Genomic DNA, 9,634 nt, shown 5'->3' with positions numbered 1-9,634 from the left:
ATTAACAGCACAGCGCTAACAAGTACAAATACAGTAAAGACATAAACTTTTAACGTCTGTTTATTATTCATTTGAAAACATCAAAATTAAGTAATCAATTTCAGATTTAATTGGGTGGCACTGTCGCCTTGCACCTGCAGGGTCCGGGTTCGATTCCCATCTCTGTGTGTATGGAGTTTGCGTGTTCTCCCTGTTCTTGGTGGGTTTCCTCCGGGTACTCCGGTTTCCTCCCACAGTCCGAAGATATGCAGGTTATGCTAATTGGCGTTCACAAATTGCCTGGAGTGTGTGAATATGTGTGTGTAGGTGTGTGTGCCATGCGATAGATTGGCACGCTGTCCAGGGTGTACCCGCCTCGTGCCCTAAATCTCCTGGGATAGGTTCGCCCCCGCAACCCTGAATACAGGATAAAGCGGTGTAGATGATGAGTGAGTAAGTGGAATTGTACATTAAAACAGACTTATGATTTTAATTTCCTCCTGTGGTTTATTTGGTTTTGAAGCCCTGAACTGAACATTTAGAGGAAAAGTGCTCTGTAGTTATTAAAACTTAATATCACATTTTTTTTATTTAACATCTCTTTAACAGAGTAGGTCATTATTTTACCTCAAAATCCTTTTCATTTAAATTTATTCTGTAACTTAAAACCCTTTTCACAATGAATTATTCGGTGTTTCTTTAAAAACAAACATTTATAAAGACTATGAATCTTTAATGTGCAGTATTTCATTAATGAACTCTAACTGATCTGATTGACACTTACAGAGCACTGAAGTGGGAGGAGCTTTACAGGAGATTCTTCACCATAAACACGTAGGAATGGCAGTAATTTGTCAGTAAATGTGTGTGTGAAAGTGTGTATGTGTGTGTTAGTGAGAGGGTCGGAGAATGACAGTTTTCCTTCGTCCCAGTCCAGCTTCACTCTGATCCTCTGGAGTTTCTGTGATACTGAGAGGGGAGTGAGTGTGTGTGGTGTAGAACATTCTAAATAATCACCATCATAATTACACCACACACACCAGATTCCACTTCTGGAGAATACATCTCCCTTCCTCTGAGCAGATTCTGTCATCACACCCACAGACCACCATGTACAGTCTCCAACTTCAACATCCCAGCAGTGAGTCCCTGAGTTAAAGCCCTCAGAGCCCAGGATACAATAATCAATATCACATCTCTCTGGATTATCAGGAAGTTTCTGTCTCTCATCACTGAGTCTCACACTGGTCAGATCATCAGATACAATGAGTCTAGGATGAGCAGTGTTGGGGTCCAGAGTTACAGGTACTGAAAACACACACACACACACACACACACACACACACACACACAAAAACACACACGCCTAGCTAAGCTAACTTAAACATTATGTTATGATATTTTCCTAAATATTAACAAAGAAATAAACTTAATAACGTATATAACTTAACATTATGCCTTGTGCCCTTTTGATGTGTTTTAGTTACAAATTTAAACAATATATTTAAAAAAAATTTAACTGATGCATCTCAATTATTGAACAGTCTGACGGCAATCAAAGTCTTTCAAAATAAAAGTTCTGTTACATTACAGTCAAAATAAAGAGTGAACAGATCATCATCATCATCATCATCATCATCATCACCAACAATAACAACAACACACACACACACACACACACAAGGACAAAACTAAGTCTTACAGTATTGGACAGTGTGCTGCATCTTCTCCCAGACTCTGAACTTCAGGTTGTCCAGATGTTTGGCCACATGGATCAGTGCTCCTGAAAGCTCCTCTGGATACCACAGTGTGCTCTGGGCTCTGCAAAAACATTCAGGAGTCAGTGTTGCTGTGGGTTTGGATTCAGAAACACAGAGAACGAGAGAGACAGGAAGCACATCACTCACCTCTTCACTGTGGCCTTGTAGTTCTGTAAAACAACAAAGCAAACATCAGTGGATATGATTGACATTTTTACACCACTGAAATGTGATGTTTCTGATGATGGAGAGAAGTTTGACTTTCTCACAGTATAAATACTGACTAAATGATCCTCACTTGTAAGAACGAGACGTCTTCAGCTCTCATCTCCTCTTCTGTGGCTCTGATTGTGTCTGAAAGAGATGATATGTCTCTGCTCAGCTTCTCAATCTTCTCCTTCATCATCTGACTCTTCTGCTCCTCTTCCTCTCTCAGTGCAGTGATCCTGGCTGCCTCTTCATCTCGTAGAAACTGGTGAAGCTTCTCAAACTCCTCCTTAATCTGACGCTCTGTGTGTTGGGCCTGAATCTGCAGTGAAGAGGAAAATTAAATGAAATATAACTGATTATATGTGATGCAGAATATAATTCTAATATTAAAACCATGTTATTGATTCTAACCTTTATATGTTCTGCAGTCTGACTCCAGTTCAGTTTACAGTCGTTAAAGATCTTCAGTTTCTCCTGTAGGGGCTTCAGTGCAGTTTTAAGCTTCTCCTGAAACAAATCAACACACTGCATGGAGACTCTGTGTTTCAGCTCTTATTTTACACATCATTAACTCAGATCACTGACAGGATTTAACTCTACAGTATTTAATGTGAGTTTAAAAGTAATGTAACTGTAATACTGTAGTTATGTTCTCTTTCATAAACACTCTGATGGCCTTTTAAACTTCAGATAGAATTTATAAAAAGTTTAGACGTATATGATGTTGGTTGTTACTACAGGTAACACTTATAATAATAAAATAAAATATTAGACTAACATATTTGGTAGTTATGATATGAATAAACTAATTAAAAAGTAATTATGTCATTTAATTATCACACCTTATTCTTTACTTTGACACTGTAGATCATTTATTTGTCCTGTGATCCATAACCTCACAGGTATATAATATTTACCTTACAGTCTGTTACTGCCTCGTCAATGGGGCGGAATTTATGGTCGGTGTGTTTTATTGAAGTCTGACACACCACACACACCGGCTGTTGATCGTCCAGACAGAAGAGTTTGAGTTTCTCACTGTGCAGACTGTTTCAGACGCTGATGAGGATCTCTGACTTCTCTCCTGTAAGAAAGTCTCACACAGGTTCTTTAACACCAGGTTTGTGGGAGGATCATCCATAGATGACTTCCTCCTACAAACAGGACATTCTCTGGATCCTTTGGTCTCCCAGAATGTCTGCAAACACACTTTACACACACTGTGACTGCAGTGCAGAAGAACAGGATCCTTGAAGATTTCACGGCACACAGGACAGGAGAAATCCTCCTCTGAAAACTTAGAAGCCATTTTATTTAGCTGTTGTTGTTCTCTCCAGTCCAAATGCGCAAAGTTTTACTTTGGTAAAAAGTAATCACACCCTGATTTTAGGTTTGTTTTAGGATAAAAACAAGACTTTGTAGGTTCAGTTAATAATAATTTCCTTTAATCAGGTGGATCTACTGTTTTCAATTTAATTCAATTCGCTTTTAACAGTTGTCTCCAGTCCTGAGTCGAGTGACTGCAGTCACGAGTCCTCAGAAAATAGCTGTCTGCATGGGAACAGAGGACAGGACCGTCTTCATGGTAAAGTGGAACCGTCCCCAGTCACCATACACATCCCAGACAGACCACAGTCCATGTGACCAGATCTCCAACCAGAAGAGGGACACCAGGACGAGTCAGACAGGTTCAGAGGACAGAGGGGGTCTGGATCACTGGCAGCTCAAGGAGAGACATGGAGCTGTACAGAGAGACAGGGAGAGGAGAAGAGAGAGAAAAGGAGAGAGCAGAAGAGATGACTGTTTTACCAATCATACGCATCAACAATAATCACATGTCACATGACCACATACAAACTGGTGGCACAGTGGGGAAAAAATCTTCAGCCAGCATTCCTGGCTTCATATACTGAGCATGTTTCATGTTTATAGTGAAATGGTTGCATTTGTGAAAAAAAAAACACAAAAAAACGAGATCACACGAATTCCTCGGGCATGCGTGTGTGGAAGCATTTTTTGATGAAATGCAATTTCATCAAAAAAAAAAAATTTTTTTGATTGTAAGATGGTGGGCAAGTTGTTCGCGGCATAGAACGTGGGCAGACATTATGCAAATATGTTACGGAGTGACGTGGATCCGTAACAGAGTAAAAATAGATTTGCTAACGACTCGTTTAGGCGAATGTGAGCCGACTCTTTTTTTTAATAGACAAAAACTTTATTTATCGTGCACTGTCAGCGTCACAGATAGTGCAGATAGTTTATCTGTGTCTGGAGATGGTTCTCTTTACCTAGAAGACGGTTCTGGCCTCGACTGGTATTGGCAGCTGTTTCTCTGGGGACTTGACAGTTCAATAGTTCATGACTGGAACTTCATACAAGTCTACCTGTGTTTTCAATAACTATCTGGACTCCATATTAACATCAATTAACATCAACTGTTATGCTGAACTGCCTGCCAACTAACACACTGTATAAATGCAGATCATTTCCTGTTTCACCCAGATGAGGATGGGTTCCCTGTTGAGTCCGGTTCCTCTTAAGGTTTCTTCCTACTACCATCTCAGGGAGTTTTTCCTTGCCACTGTCGCCCGCGGCTTGCTCATCAAGGGACTATCTGACCATGACCTACAGCTACATGACACACTGCATGAAAGATCATATTTGAAAAAGCATAATAGGGGCTGTTTAAAGTGACATTTATTTCTTTTTGCGTACTTGCATTAGAATAACATGAAAGGTTGTAAAGGATACATTCCGTGCTAAAAGATCATGTTTGGTTATATATTATTCCTATTTCAATTTAGGAATTAGTCTGTTCAGATTTAAGAGGTATTAGATCATTTTTGGTGTTTAATGGAATTTAAATAAAATTAGTTTTCTGTCGTTTCTTTAAACGTAAGGGGTTTACGTGATGCTGTAAAAAGGAAAGCAGTTTTTTTGTTCTGTAAGAGCAGTGAGTCTGATGTAATCTTCCTTCAGGAAACACATTTATGTGAAATGGGTGTAAAGTTTTGGAAAAATCAGTGAGGTACTACTATTTATTGTAGTCACGGTTCTAACCACTCGGCTGGAGTTTCAATTCTCTTGCACAAATTCAAAGGGCAAGTATTTGGAGTAAAGTCATCTGACGAAGGGAGATGGATTATTTTATCACTTAAACAGGATAACGTTAACTTTGTCGTTTGTAATATTTATGGTTGTAGTTCTCGATCGGATAAGAGGTCTCTGTTTTCTCAGATAACCTCTGAATTAAAAGAAACGCTTATTAATTACCCTGACTCTTTTGTAATTCTAGGTGGCGATTTTAATGAGTGTGTTGACAGGACTTTGGACCGACTTCCTCCCAGATGCAATGTCTTTATTTCAATAGTAATATTTAAGCATTATGTGCAGAGTTTTCTCTTACTGATACATGGCGTTTTTTTCACCCTGATTTACACGAATTTACTTGGTCCAATAGAAATAGATCCTCCCAATCAAAAATTGACCTCTTTTTGCCCCTCTATCTGATCATAAACAAATATGTTTAAAATTATCTAGAAAAAATTATTAAATTCCAAGGTTATGTGGGTATTGGAAATGTAATAATTCACTCTTTAAAGATGCTTCCTTTAATAATAGTGTTAAAAGCTTACTTTCAGATACATTCTCTAAAAAAACTGAAGACAGTTATAAAGTCAAATGGGATTTTTTTTTTAAAATATAAGGCTAGGCAGATAGCAGAAGAAGTAAAGATCTTAAAGCCTTAAAGAATAAAAAATAAATGAACTCTTAAAGAAAATAAATATTTTATTGCAAAAAACACCTAACTCAGGAAGAAGAATTGCACTTAAAGGAAATAAATCTTCAAATTAATCAAGCTTATTTGGATTTGGCTAGAGGGGCTTATATTAGATCTAGAGCCAAGTGGCTTGAGGAAGGAGAGACCAATTCCAGTTATTTTTTTGCTTTAGAAAAAAGAAATTGCAAAAGAAATTCTTTGACAGCTCTGAATATTAATAGTGTCCAATGCACTACTTTCTAATTTTGTTACTGCCTTTTATAATGACCTTTATACTTCTGAATTCAATATGGATAATTGTGAGAATTTCTTTGAAACAATTAAGAATCACATTCCTGTCATTGATAATGATTTTAAAGATTATTGTGTGGCCTCTTCAACAATTTAAGACATTAAATCTGCTCTATTTTCTATGAAAAGTAGGAAATCCAATTTCCCTCTTCTTATTTCTATCTACTTTACAATGTTAATGTTCTCCTGAAGGTAATTGTATATTTCATCTGTTTGGAAAATAAAATATTGTGGCGTGGGCGGGGCGGCGGCTGACGACCAGCATGCCTTGCGGGGATGACGGTGTGTGTTCACCATGTTGGGGAAAGGTGTTTGGGTTGGTGGCTTCGGCCCTGTTTGTGTGAGGGGTGTGTGACGTGTGAAATGTGCTCCAGTTCAAGCTAGTGCTGTATTGGATGTAGGCTCCTGAGTGAAGGTGCTGCTCATGCTTTACATGCTGTGTGCTTAATAAAGTACTCCCAGCCATTGCATTGGGTAGCAAATAAGCTCACTCGTCTCTCCAGCATTCTTCCCGGCGTAAAAACGCTACAATATAAAAAAAAACTCCTGTAAAGCTCCTCCCACTTCAGTGCTCTGTAAGAAGAAATCAGATCAGTTTGAGTTCATTAATGAAATACTACACATTAAAGATTCATATTCTTTATAAACTTTTGTTTTTCAAAGAAACACTGAATAGTTCATTGTGAAAAGAGTTTCAAGTTATAAGTTTAAATTAAAAGGATTTGAGGTAAAATTATGACCCACTCTGTTAAAATAAAGCCGGTGTTCTCAAAGTGTGGGCCGCCCACTAGTGGGGAATAAAGACATGACAGGTGGGATGCTATGAACGGGAGGAAATTAGTAGAAAATAATAAGAACAACCAGATACGAAGAAATGGGTCATTAATACAAGTAAATTAAAATTACATCAGTTCGGGGCCCGGGCATGTTAATTGCAGAGGAACAATATAAGGAAACTTTTACGAAGCGGGTCAGTAGCGTATGTAGTGGGCAATGGATAAATTTGTTACATGTACCACAAAAAAAGCAGGTGATTCAGTGCAAGCAGACAAAAATAAACGACAGGCAATAAGTCTTATCAACCAAAAAGCCAGCTAAAAAGAAAATATGATGAAGCCTATCTTGCGCTTGGATTCACGGTGGGTATGGAGAACCATGTGTGTTTTGTGTCTTAAACCAGTGGCAGCAGACAGCATAAGACCCAAAAATTATGAGGATACTAGAGACAACAGACCCCAGTCACGTTAATAAGACAATCGACTTATTTCAGAGAAAGCTGGAAGAAAATCGTCACGCGCGGTAAAATCTGAATCAGCGAAGCACAAACGGCTTCATTCAACGTTGCATACAGAATTGCCCAGTGCAACAAACCACACATGATTGCTGAGCTAAGCTAATTTTCCCTGCTGCTGTAGAGATCGTGTCTATTATGCTGGTTGAGAAAAGAGCCGCAAAATTTAAAGCTATCCCCCTGTCAAACCATACAGTTGCATGACATACACCGCGTTTAAAATTATTATGCAAATTGGATGTAAGTGTCATAAACATTAAATGTTTGGTTTTTAAATTAAACTCATGGATGGTGTCTCAGAGCTCTTCGGATTACTGAAATGAATCTCAGACACCTGTGATAATTACTTTGGCAGATAAGCCCAATTAAAAGAAAAAGAATCTCTTTGCTGCCGAAAAGCATCAAATAGTGCAATACCTTGGACAAGGTATGAAAACATTAGATATTTCACGAAAACTTAAGCAGGCTCATCATACTGTGAAGACATTTGTGGCTGATTCAGAGCACAGATGGGTTCGTGCGGATAAAGGTAGAATGAGGAAGGTTTCTGACAGACAAATTCATCGGATTAAGAGAGCAGCTGCAAAAAAAGACCATTACAAAGCAGCAAACAGGTATGTGAAGCTGCTGGTGCCTCTGGAGTCCCGCAAACCTCAAGGTGTAGGATCCCTCAGAGACTTGCAGTTGTGCATTAACCTACTATTCGGCCACCCCTAACCAATGCTCACAAGCAGAAACGGTTGCAGTGGGCCGAGACATTCATGAAGACTAGTCTTGTTTACTTGTTTACTGTGTCATTCAACCCTGGATGGTCCAGATGGATGGAGTAGTGGATGGTTGGTGGATGGCCACCATGTCCCAACAAGGCTGCGACGTTAAAAAGGAGGTGGTGGGGTCTTGTTTTGGGCCGGAATCATGGGGATCCTGAAGGTGTGAAAATGACCTCGGCAAAGTATACAAGGTTTTTGACTTTCTTCCATGGTACAAAAAGAAGAACCGTGCTTTTTGTAGCAAAATCGTCATGCATGACAATGCACCATCTAATGCTGCAAAGAATACCTCTGTGTTATTGGCTGCGATGGGCATAAAAGATGAGAAACTCATGGTGTGGCCACCATCCTCCCCTGACCTCAACCCCATTGAGAACCTTTGGAGCATCCTCAAGCAAAAGATCTAGGATAGGAGGCAGTTCACATCAAAACAGCAGCTCTGGGAGGTGATTCTGACGTCCTGCAAAGAAATTCAAGCAGAAACTGTCCAAAAACTCCATGAACTGTCCAAAAGTTCAATGAATGCAAGAATTGTGAAGGTGATATCAAAGAAGGGGTCCTATGTTAAGATGTAACATGCCCTGTTAGGATATTTTTTATTTAAATAGCTTTTGATTTCAGTAAATATGACCTCATAATGCTGCAAATTCAACAAAAGCCTAGTTTCAGTTCTTTACAACCTATAAAATGTTTTAACTCTGTTGTGCATAATAATTTGGAACAGTGCAGTTATACTGACTGTTATGTGCATTAACTAATTATGAAAATCAGAGAAAGATATCATTTGCGTAATAATTTGAAATACGGTGTATATGCGACATTTCATGTGACCTTGAAGACCAACTCATAGAAAAGCTCAAAGATGCACGTTTGCATCTACAAGTGAGGCTACATGTAGTGGATGTTCCTCTGCGTTGTGTTCCTGATCTGCTTGATGAGGAAGTGGATGAGCATCCTTCACGGTCCTTCAGCCATTGGAAATCTGTGCATACACCTAAATCACCTAAATCACCATTTCTTTCCCACACCAAAAGCAATGGCGATGCAAACTCACTGATTGACTTCCTTATAATTTCCTTCTCCTCCATTTCTTCTGAAGTCTCTTTCAGCTTTACATAATGGGGCACTGTGGGGCAGTGGTGGTTCAGAGGGCTAAAGAACTGAGTTAATCCCTCTGGGTTAATTTACCCCAAACCCACATACCATGAGTATGTCGGTTCCCAAACACAACTGAGAAGAGTAAGTTTAACTAGAGAGCGAAAATGTAAGTGTGCCTCTGTGATGGCCGGGTCACGAAACGGCGTAACATACGTGTGGGTCGTCTCGAAACTGCGGGACGAGAAACGCTGCAAAGTTTTAGGGATATAATAAATGGATTGCACAATGATTTCTAGGGGAGAAGTGTAATAAGTGTGCGCCGGCACACTTAATCACCCTCCTACTGGTTACCCAGAGTTAATGCGCGTGAACGGTGCATACATAAAGACGTTTTCAATGGATCGCCAATTTCACGAGTCAAAGAAAAATTACCACCTCCCCTCACCCCATC

General features: G+C 39.3%; 1 pseudogene; it reads right to left on the bottom strand.

Annotated features, from left to right (window-relative positions):
* Positions 1–385: 385 nt before the first annotated feature.
* On the bottom strand, positions 386–3,384 carry LOC128524462 (zinc-binding protein A33-like; annotated as a pseudogene).
* Positions 3,385–9,634: the final 6,250 nt, after the last annotated feature.

Source organism: Clarias gariepinus, chromosome 5 (genome assembly GCF_024256425.1).
Source record: "Clarias gariepinus isolate MV-2021 ecotype Netherlands chromosome 5, CGAR_prim_01v2, whole genome shotgun sequence".
NCBI classification, from domain to species: domain Eukaryota; kingdom Metazoa; phylum Chordata; class Actinopteri; order Siluriformes; family Clariidae; genus Clarias; species Clarias gariepinus.
This window is presented reverse-complemented; position numbering and strand designations above follow the sequence as displayed.